Source organism: Pinus tabuliformis, chromosome 7, assembly GCF_031772625.1.
Source record: "Pinus tabuliformis cultivar Carrire ecotype Pingquan chromosome 7, CPIR1, whole genome shotgun sequence".
Lineage (NCBI taxonomy): Eukaryota > Viridiplantae > Streptophyta > Pinopsida > Pinales > Pinaceae > Pinus > Pinus tabuliformis.
The window spans coordinates 1,777,350,279-1,777,362,309 of record NC_142293.1 but is presented as its reverse complement, the minus strand read 5'-3'; positions in this window follow the sequence as shown (position 1 = coordinate 1,777,362,309).

Sequence of the window (12,031 nt, the reverse complement as noted above, 5' to 3'; positions counted from 1 at the left end):
ATCCTTGCAGAGTTTGGAGCTCAGCCCTTTTAGCGTGAGACAATCTTCAGATTGGTTTCATTCTTGCATCGTGTTCAGGTCTTGGCAGACTCGATAAAGAGTAGGGAACGATATCCTTACTTGGCATATTTCTCTTCTAATACAATTGCCCATTCTACTCCCTCAGGCTGAGACAGATGTTGGTTTACAAGAGTTCCAAACCTCTTAGAGTCAGTGGGAATTCAGTTGGATCGTCTCCCTCCTTTCTGATATTCCTTAGATTCTCCCAGTCACCTTTTACCTACTAGACAAGAGCTAAATAAGATCATCAGGGAGGACATCTATAGGAAGTTTTTCCAGGTCACCTAGGTCAATCCTTCAAGAGGGTTGTGCCCAAAGATGGCCTTCTACATTGAGAACTTATTGGAGTTGAGAGATGGGCTCATTGTTCGACCCTAGTATACGTTTCACCATTAGATGCATGTTCTTCGCATTCCTCTAGGATAGTTTAGAGTAGGTTCTCATAGACTTCGGGTAGAGACAGACCACCAGGTGTATAGACTAGACAGACTTTGCTAGGTATGTCATTTACTGGAAGTGAAGACCAAGGTGCACTTCATCCTTGGATGCCCTGTCTACTACGAGATCAAAGGAAGGTTTCATTGCTTGTTCAGAGATTCTCGAACCCTCACCGAATTTTTCAGGTACCACAATCAGAGATGTTTGGCCCTATATATGCAGGAGGCTCTTAGGTTCCGAGCGGATATTCTTCAGCCTCCCATCAGACTAGACCCCACACAGAGGATCACGACATTTTTCAGGGTACTACTTTCAGATAGGGGCACCAGGAGATCGATTGGTACCAGTATGTATCCAGAATCTAGATCAATGAGGATTTATGGGACCTCACCCTGCCACACGAGATCTCAATAGCAATTCTGTCTCAGAGTCGTTCTTAGGAGACCGACTAGGTCCTCCAGCATTCAGCAGTGTGTGAACCCCCCAGGAAATGATTTAGTGGACAATCTGTACTTGCCATCGACGCTTCATTGGGCCAACAGACTTTGTTGAGTTTCTTTAGTGTTATTCATTTAGCCTCAGATGTTAGGAGAGATGGGTTTGATCCTCAGACCTATTAGTTCCTGGATCTTCTCCGCTAGGGCCAGATGTTGATTTACTTCATGCATTGTATCTTTTATAGGATACTATTTGGTTCTCCCACTTTGTGTATACATCAGTGTACTCAACAGTCCCTTTGACCTACTTTGTGGTCATTAGTTGGACATAAATATAACTATCTTATCTTATCAAGTAGCAACTAGAGAACCTATATCCCTTGATATGCATGAATAAAATATATTATTTCACTTCCCTTCCCTTTCTCCTCATCAACCCTATGGTGTTTTTAAGTACTTTAACACTTGCATTAAGTAGAGTTCTGCAAGTAATTATTTAATTTGTTTAATTATCACGTGAATAATATGTATGCTATAATGACAAAATTTGTTATTTCTACATACATGAGTTTCTTTGGTAGAGGTTGCTAAGGGGCCAAAGGGGGGTAAGGTAGAAGAGCTAATGTGACTTGGCATGAAAATAGAAACAAAATAATTATATTTTCTATTCATTTTGATGCAGATTTAGATAAGTTTAATCAACTAACCCATACGAATCACTTATATCTAGGAGGACTTCCTCCTACTCCTCTTGTATCTCATAATTCTCCATTGCCACACCTTAGTATCATGGAGATACCTAAGCCTCGTCCTCCTCTGCAGTATAAGCCCTAATACCATGGTGGATGGGGCCCCAACCCCTCCACATCAACCTCTAGGATTGTTAACTATCCTTATGCTTCTTGTCATGACATCCACCCACTTGTTTCAATCCCTCATATTCCATCTGTCGTTTCTCATTCTAAACATTTTCCCATGTGAGAACCTTAGATTTCCCCTACGCAAATGGCTAAAGGAAAACAACCTATGATCATTATGTTGGCTTTCTCCTCCGCTCAAGCCACTTCATCTCACTATTGCACCAACACTCCCATGATTGATGATGAGGAGAAAAGAGAACTTTATTTTCTAGATTTGCATCATGAAATAGATGAAGAACCTAGGAGTGATGAAAAGAGGAAAGTTTTTATTTCACACAGGGATATGGAATTGTCATGATTGGGAATATGATTTGACTTTGTTTATTTACTTTTTAGACAAGGACATATACTTACATTATTATAATAGTATTACTTTTTGACTATGGTTCTTTATGGAAATGTGAGAGACGTAAGGCTGATACTATGCATATCATTTTTGATGAATATATATATATATATATATATATATATATATATATATATATATATATATATATATATATATATATATATATGGATGGGATATTTGATGATATAGTTTACTATGATTGATGGAATTGCATTTGTGCCATGCTAGCATTTTTTGAGGGAGTCACAAAGTGATTTCGAATGATGTGTTATGGATACGAGCCCAGTGGGGGCCCGCCTACTCATAAATACATTTAAAAATATATCGTTCCTTTCAAATAACCCTTTTCTCCTGAAATTAAAAGAAAAACAACGATTAAATAAATTAAAATAAATTAAGGTAGTTTCCTTGTAACTACTTTAAGTAAGATACAAAAAGAGCAAGAGGGATTTGGAGGAGGAGGTTGGAAAATGTGAAGAGAGGTAAGCCACTCTTTCGAGTTATTATTATTCTTTAAAAATTAGTTATTTTATGAGTTTAGAAGCCCGACTATCTTGTTGACAACATAAATCTCTTGAGGAGCATCAAGGAAGGAGTGAATCTCATAAATTCTTGTTTGTTCCTTTAAGGTTGTTTCAATTTTCCGGCAACTTCTTGTCCATTTTAGAAGTCTAATTAATTTTTAGTGCTAATTAGTGCATTTCTTGCAGATTTTTGACACTGAAAATCTTATCATAAGAATTCAAGTGAGGAAAACTTCATTATTTTTACTTCTTTCATGGCACCTAAGTGCCTTTGTATGAACATTTGACATCTTAGGATTGCAAAGTTATTTCTCATTTCAGGTTTCTATAGAAACCTGAAAATACCCGAAATCTTTCAAGAACGAGCTTGTATCTAGTGAAATAATACAAAGAAGAGAGGTTTGTGAGGAAATACATATATCACCTAGTGTGGGGACCTCATCAAGATTGCAAGAACATGACATAACCATCAACGAGAGTTGAAGTGCCTCGACTCCCAGACAAGTCCCAGAACTTTGGAAAGTTGAAAAATCACATTTTAAGAGCTGATTTTGTTAGGTCCCTATACTACTAGTGTAACCCCTTATTGTTATTAGTGCAACCCCCTTATTGTATTACTGTTCCCATATAATCCCCGTGTTGTTATTATTATTCCCCATAGAAGCCCACTATTATTATTGTTGTGCCCCTACAATATTATTGTTATGTAGGCTTTGATTGTATTGGGACCCCTTAGACTCCTATATATAGAAAGGAGGTCTTGTCATTTATATCTGCCAATAATTTTTCATTTGTGTAATGTAAAAGAGGTTTCCCCCTCGAAGAGGTTGACTTCTAAGTCGTTGATCTATCTTTTCTATCTTTTTGTGAGCTGGTTTCATAACATTTGGTATTAGAACTTTGGATTCTAGGGTTTTGCTACTCCAAACAGGCCATCGTGGAATTTTCGCTCTAACTTTTTCTCTATGAAGTTTCAGAAGCTAAAAAAACCCATTTGATTCACGATCGTTTTGAACCTCAGGTCCGAATTTCATACCTTATCTCACTACATTTTCGGATATATGATCTGAGGAAGTTAGGGTTTTTACAAGCTCCAAAATTCCATCTCAAACAAGTCATTGTGGTATTTGCGCTATAATTTTTTTTATACGAAGGTTCAAACTCTAGAATTAAAATCCGTTTGAGCCGAAATCTTGGTGAAGCTTGGGCCCAAATTTCAAATCTTGTTTCGTTATATTTTCGGAGATATGGTCCAAGACATTTAGGGTTTTTGTAGACTCTCGAATTACATTCCAAACATGTGACCTTGGGAAAAGCGTCATAACTTTCTCTCTAAGCATCAGATTGAAATTTAGTAAGAAGTTATAGAAAGATGACACACTGTACTTTTCTTTTTATTTTTTCAAGTCCGAAGGTTGAAACAGTGACATGTGGTCGGTCATACAAGTTCGCTCTACTGAACCAGTCTATAATCAAGTCATTGTAGGCGATTTGGCATAACTCTTTATTGATGAATCCAATATTGATCAGACTGGTGGGGTTAGAAAGAAGACTCAGAGGGCTACCATAGGCCAAAATTTCATAACTTTAAGATCTAAAATTACAGAGTTACAATCATTTAAATATCGAGGTCCTAAAAGCAAGAAAAATAATGACTCGAATAAAAAAAATAGAAACACCTAGTAAGAAAAACTGGATGGATGATTTGAATAATGCGATCGAATCTAAGATAAATATTGTTATATGTGCCATGGAAACTAATATCGATGGTATGGAAGAAGATTGCAAGAAAGACATGGAAGATTTGAAGAAAGACATGGAAGGTTTGAAAGAAGGTGGGACAAAGATGCTACAAGAAAGACCTCCTAATGATGAAAAGGTAGTAGAGGAAACTCATGATGAGAAAAAAAATAAATGTTAACCATGAGTTCATGGAATCTAACATTGGGTTGAAGACCCACCATATCCCAAAGATCGATATGAGGAAGTTTGATGGCAAAGATCCCATAACATGGATACTACAGATGGAGAAATATTTTGATCTAAATGATATGCAATTGTTACAAAAGGTACGTATTGCATCTTTATATTTAGAACCAAATCAATTTTTATGGTATAAAGGGCTTTGTTCTCGTAAACCACTTTCCACTTGGTCAATTTTCACGTAGAAAATGATAACACATTATGAGGATACAAAGAGAACCACCTTATTTAGACAATTGATAAATCTCAAACAAAAGAGTTCAATGGCAGAGCACATTGAGGACTTCCAAAAATTGAATATAAGGGTAAATGATATTCCAGAGAAGCAGAGGATTGATGTCCTCATAGTGACCTTAAAGGAAAGCATTCAACATGAGGTTCATCTTCAGGAACTTGATTCATTGGAGAAGGCATTCAGGCTGGAAAGAAAAATTGAAAGAAAAATTATGGCAACAAGAAATCCTACTACTCACAATTATAAATATCGAAGTGTTGTTGCTCCTTGTTGGCTTGTTGGAGCCTGACCCAGGTTCGAAGTTAATTAGCCAAACAAATCCCAGTACTACTGGCCCTTTCAGCAACAGTCCGCGGAGCGCAGACTGAGGTCTCACCCGAAGTAGTATGGGAGGGTGCTAGAACCAGGTTTCTGCACCCTGGAGATGTCTGATGAGTTTGACTGGTCCATTGTTTGTTCCTGCGCGCAGGTGGCTTCACACAACTTCCGTTCCTCACAGCCTGATTCCCTACCTTCGCACAGCCCTAACTAGGGGTTGTGTCGTGCTCTGCGCTATTACCCGAGATCTTATTTACCTTCTGGTATTAATTAAGCACCTTCGCCTACTTAAATGTCTTAATTTATACTTCACAATATAAAACATTCATATAAGTTCGCGCAGTAAATATACCATATACTTGTAAATTGTATTCAATCATGCATTAACCCAGAAAAAGATACACAGAATTATAGCAAACTTCTCTTTATTGATTCTTCCAACGGTTACAGACTCGACCCTCCCTACACGCTCAGTTGTAGGGGTTCGCGCACTCAGCTGCGAACTACTAGGCCTCTGCGCACTCAGCTGCAGAGCCTTCTCCTACTCTGCGACCCAAGACACACTTTACACTTCAACTCAATCACTTAGACTTCTCATCCTTCTATTTTCTTCGTTCTTCGTTATTAATTATCTTTTACACTTAGAGCCTTGCTCTATTTATACAATTCCATGGTCCTTGGACCATGGGTAGGTTTATCCAGCCAACATTACATTACAAAACTAGGGCAGACAACCCTGTGACTCTATCATACTTTCGCGCCCTGCACCTACAATTCACGGAGCTTTTACAACAAGATTTGGTCAAAACTTGGGCTTTGAGCCCCAAAACATGCCTTGGGGGGATTCCATGCCCAACAGGCCCCCAACACAAACATCATGACTCGCCCTCGAGTCACTCTGTCGGTGCAGAGTCCCTCCAACTGTTCTTGAACTGCAGCAAGGTCAACAGCACACTAAGATGCTGCTTGCTGGATCTGTTGCATACGTTGTTCCGAGACCTCTGTGTCAGGAGTGCTTCTCTGCATCAGTACATGCATCCCCTGCATGTGTGCAAGCTTGCCTTCAATTTCTGCTATGATGGTGAAGGCCTTGTCGATCCAAGGCTGAACGTGCACCTTCAGGACTGCTTCCCTGTGTCATGCCACATCCACCTGCTCTTTCAATGCTTTAGCCTACTGCATCCGCGTGAGCCTCTAAGTGAGGACCACTGTCTACGCAGTTCCTCGGACGTTGTCATACTATTGTTGGATTTCTTGTGCCTCTGTCTCTAAACCATGGATGTTGGGGTCCTCTTGAAGGTTTGTGAGGACCTCAAATGATTATTCCAACATACTGGTACAGTCTCGCATTGCACCACTAATCTCGTCTAGTCCTGCTATCATAGTGCTAGCGTGCTATTCTCTGACTTCCAAAGGGGTGGACGACTGCACCTTTAACCGCAGCTCGGCAATCTGAAGGTTCAGCTCCAACTGAACCTTTGTCATTTCCTCCTGCGCCTCACGCACCCCTGCTACTAACCTGTGGATGTGCGCCTCTAATTTTATGTCCGTTGGGATGGCCAACTCTAGGATGCTTTGGCAGGCTTCATCTATTACCTGTACCAACTGTTGATTCTACGACACCAATTTGTCATGCTGCAAGCTCAATTGTTCCATATTTATTTTTTGCTCGCTGAGAACTTGCAGTGCACAGCTCTCCCTAGCTCGCAGCTCTGCATTTATCCCATCATGCAAAACATATAAGGTCTCTTGAGGGAGTGCAGCCATATTGATACTGAGACCCTTCAACGTGCTCACTATAGGCCTGTCGGACTCATTTATTGTCACGCGTGCCCCTTTCGGCATCACTATGGTATTTTTCATCCGCGCACGCAACATTTGTTATGCTGGTGTTGTTTCGACTATGAGGTAGGTTGAAAGGGTACCAACCTAAGGAGGGTGCGCCTGTAATTCCTACAACTGTACTCTGAGGGCCCCCAACACAATTTGGTTCTCCTGCATGAAATCTTGGAGAGCCTCAGAGGTGACATCGGGTACTGTCTCACTGATGTTGTGCAGATCACCCTCAGTTAGGGTGATCGGGTCAATAGACAACTTCAATGCCTTGACCTTCTTACGCGACCCTTCCTGCTCTATTGGGTGCTAATGCTTCAACTGCATTGACACAGTTTGTGGGTTCGCACCTCCCTCTTTTGTTTCTGCTTCCTTTGCTTCCTGCCCCTACGAAGGTGTTGTTTGGCCCTCACCCGCCTTCGTGGCTGCCTCCTGTGTTACTGCTGCTACTGCTTGTTCCTGCTCAAGTGTTGTCTGTGCAATGGCACACGCCGCCCGCACTTCTGCTGCCGCTACTTCCTTCCTTCACTTTTCGGCCAACTGCGCGATGTGCAGCTTGGCCTCATATTTCTTTCTTTATGTTGTCATCTTCTCGATCTCCTGAACGTCTAGGGCACGCCATTCCGGCGGCCATGCCTCCAGTACGTTAAAAATGACGTCGTGTGTAGCTACGAAGGGTAGTGTTATCCATTGTTTGGTCGAATCCTTGTGTGCTTTGATATATATGTTGTGGATGTCCACTTTGAATTCCGAAAAACTCTGCAGGCTACTGTAGGCAATGGGCGACAATCGTGGCTTGCGGTTGATCTCCATTTTTAGGTTCATCTCCATGAACAACTAGAATATTTTACTATTGCGGATCCTCTTGGCATCCTTTGTGGCCCAGAGCAAAGCATACTTCGCGACCTCTAGCAGGTCCCTGTCAATTATGGGGAATTGACTATCCTCTGGTAATTCCCTTGCCATGAGAATTATGGACAGCAGAAGTCATGCATAGTGTAACGTTTTTCCCTGTTCCTGAGCTTCACGACAATTCTTTAAAAACTCCTTGCAGAGGAACTTGGACCAGTTAAATTGGACCCCTTCCTCGCACTACTCAGCTAGTGCTACCACTGGCATCAGTACTTTGTCTGCGCAACACTTGCGCATAACCTTTCCTACCAGGATTTGGGTTGCCACGTGTACTACGTTGTCCTTGATACTTGAGATGGTGTAGCCCCTCTTCTTCTTTTCCAGCTTGTACTTTTTCTTCATGGCCTCTGTGATGGCAAAGTCACTGCTCTTCCCCTCCGAGATGTTCGCAGGGTCCTCTCCTTTATAAGGAAGCCAGAAGATACGTTGAATTAATTCTGTCGTGATGGGGATGTGCTCCTCCAGGCACAAACACCCATCATGCACCAGGTAGAGCAGCTACTTAATGACGAAAATGGTTATTGGGGCACATTGGAAATGTGGCACCCAGAGCAGGTTCAGTAGCCCAACCTTTTCCACTTTGCGCAACCACTTTTGCAGCTCTAGTTCAGTAACCCCTGCCGCGGTGTTTTGCTTAGGCTTCATGAAGTGCCTAGTCTCAAGGTGAGGGAACTCCTCGTGGTCAACGAAATCCCAATATTCAAATTTTAGGCTCAGCACCTGTCTCAGGTGCGTGCCCTCAAAACACAATGTTGTCTAGGAGGAGCAGGGTCTAGAGTGAGCTCTTGGTTTTGTCCAAGGCCTTTGGTACTGTAGCCTTTCCTTTTCATAGGGGACATAGGCAGGCAACTTTTTTGGGGGTGCGCAGGCTGAGTTTCCTCCTCCATGCCTTCATCCTCATCTTCGGCGATGATTAGGTCCTCTAGGTCTTCTTCTTCTCCATCGGTCTCTATGGTGACGACTTTCCCCTTTTCCTCCATTGATAGCTTGGTGCACAACGGGTTCCACGAGGACAGATGTTCGAGGATCATTGCTTGTTTGTCCTTCTTGGGTCTTGGCATGCACGGTGATTTCAGAATTTCTACCATAATCCCAGTGCCTTCCGAAGCATCCCCCACAGTTAGGGCCTGCGCAGCCTCTTCTGAAGTCATTTTGTTTATTTCCATAATGCTTGCAACTGTTGCCATTGTTTTTGCCCAGGAATCTAACACTTTCGAACTCATGGACTCAATCGATGCTTGGTTCACAACAATCAAGGCTCTGCTCAATGGCTGAATTTGCAAATGACCATGTGTTGCTTGTTGGGAAGCCCTTTGTGTTTTATAGTTCTTTTTGAATTTGAATTCGAACATTCCCCTCAAATCCGGTTCATTAATGCTCCCTTGGTGGTAGATTTTTCCAAATCTTGCCCATAAATCGCATCTTAAATGCCTGCTGCCCGCTCCCTTTGGTCTCAAGTCGAGCATCCCATCATGAATAGTGACTTCAACAGTCACTTTCTGGTCAACCTGCATGGCAGCGCAACCCCCCCTGTGCGGTAGCGGATCTTGTGACTCTTTGCTTTTGCACACAGCTCCAACATCGCACAGCTCCCGGGCAAAATAGTTTATAGTCCCACGCTTCCTTTCAACTGCCTGGAGCACTAAGACTATTCTTCCTTCGGCTAGTCAGGTGGTCACATCACTCGTGGAAAGTCTCATCCTGTCATCCACCATGTTTCTTGGAGAATACCCACCTTTTATTGTTACGGTCGGCATCGCGTGCTTTACCATTTGCAACGTGCTACCCTGGTCAATTTGCTTAGTAGCGTGCAGTCCAAGCTGAGGCATCAGACTGATCAATTCATGGTGATAGGTATTAAACTGATGATCGTGATCATACGCATCATGCCTTATCACCCTAGTCTTTTTGTCAAGAAAATATTCCTTTATCTCGTCCTCTAGCTTCTTGATTTCCGCATCCACCAGAGCACTTTTCTGCCTTAATCGTACCCTTTGCTCTTCAAGTTCTTGGAGTCTAAAATTTCCCTATTGGATTTCTGCTTCCAAGGTTCGGCGAACTGTCGTATGTATCAGTGCTATCATGCGCGTTCTAAGTACTTCAAGTACTATAGGGTTTACTATGGTTGCTTCATACTTCAGCCTTGATGGTGCCTACGGGATCAGGTTTTTGCACGCAGTCCTATATGCCCAAAGAACCGTTGGTACGCATAGGTCCCAGTCAGTGCGCTTCACATTGTGGCATTTGTTCAGTGCTTCGTGTACTTTGTTACCAACTTCTACGTGGATATTCTTCTGCGCACTTGGTCTTTCCATACTTCGTGGTCCTAATCGGAGGGGTTGTTCGTGTCATTGCCTTACCTGCACCTGCTTACTGATCTTGTCTCCTACCGTGAGGATGGTGTGCATTCGCGCAGGTTTCGCACCATATGCCTGTATCCACCTAGATAGGTGGGTGCGTGGGCCGGTTCGTCCGTCATACTTGTCCTTCAATTGCATCTGAGGCTTCCCAAACTGCATGCGCATCATCCTTTTGCATGCATGCCAGTCCTCAAAACTTCTTTGGTGCGTACCCCATCATCTTGCAAGCGTAGCTCTCAGTACCCATTTTAAAGCGTCGAAACATTGTTGTTTCGGTACTTCTCTTTCAAAATTTTTCAAGAATTCGTCCACCTCGCTCAACCCATCAAACGTAGGAATATCTCTTAACTTTGTTTCCATGCAGCATAGCGACCTTGTCATCATGTTACAGTTGAGCGTGGTTAACTCATGTAACCAGTTCTACCATCGTTCTATCTCCTCGTCAGAATCTGATGTGCAGGAGCTTTCGTGCTCCCACGAGATTCATCCATCCACAGTTGCATTTACCCAGTCTTGCTCACGCACAGTTATATGGTAGATGCAGTCTAGATCATCATCGTTGTCGTAGTCACACACTGGCTCTGTGTAACGCGATCCTTTTGCAGGGTCTAACGGTACCACTATTGGGTTGTGTTATATTCTTTCCACGACTAGCCCACATAGTTAACCGGGGGGTTAGAGGGGGCATAGCCCCCCCTTCGTTGCACCGATTACGTAGCGGGGTGGTCACAGGGGGTTTGAGGGGTGCAGGTAACCCCCCTCTATGGGGTCTAGGGTAGTGCCCTTGAAAATTTTGTTTTTTGGACCCTATATTAGGTTGGGCGGACCTACCTATGGTTTTGTGCATGATTTTCACACATGGTTTTGGACGCAATGGATTTCAGCCCATGGTATTGGATGCTTCGGCATGTATAAATATGTATTGTAAAATTGAAAGGAACATAATGAAAAATCAAGCTGGTAGTCCCAGTTTTGGGGTCCAAGGGAAAATCTTTGTGTATATGTGTTTTATGTGTTATGCTCTCGCATTGTTTATTTTCTATGTTTTAGAATTTATGCAGGTAATTTATGTACATAGTTAAAACCTACATTTGGTATCAGAGTTGTTTTTGGCTTCAAGGGGATGCCTTTGTTGCTGAGGGGTTTCGCTCGGGCCTGTGGTAGACCTTGTTTAGTGGGAGATCTACGAGATCGATTCTAGTGGTGAAAGAAGATGGCGAGCAGTGGAAATATAGAGATCGAGAAATTTAATGGTCAGAGTTTTGAGTTGTGGAAACTCAAGATGGAGGATCTGTTGGTGGATAAAGATCAGTGGATTGTAGTAGATCCAGGTACTAAACCAATGGGAGTGTCCAATGAAGAATGGAAGAAGTTGGATAGGAAGGCAAAGAGCACAATACGATTGTGTGTCTTAGATTCAATATTGTTGAATGTATCAGGGGAAGCTACGACGAAGGCTTTGTGGGACAAGTTAGGGACTTTGTACCAATCTAAGTCTCTGGTGAATAAACTGTTCCTGTGGAAAAAGTTGTATAACCTGAGGATGAAAGATGGAGACTCGGTGACAGAGCATCTGAACGCATTTAATACCGTGGTAAGTCAGTTATTATCTATTGATATTAAAATTTCATATGAATATAAGTGCATCAGTTTGTTGTGTTC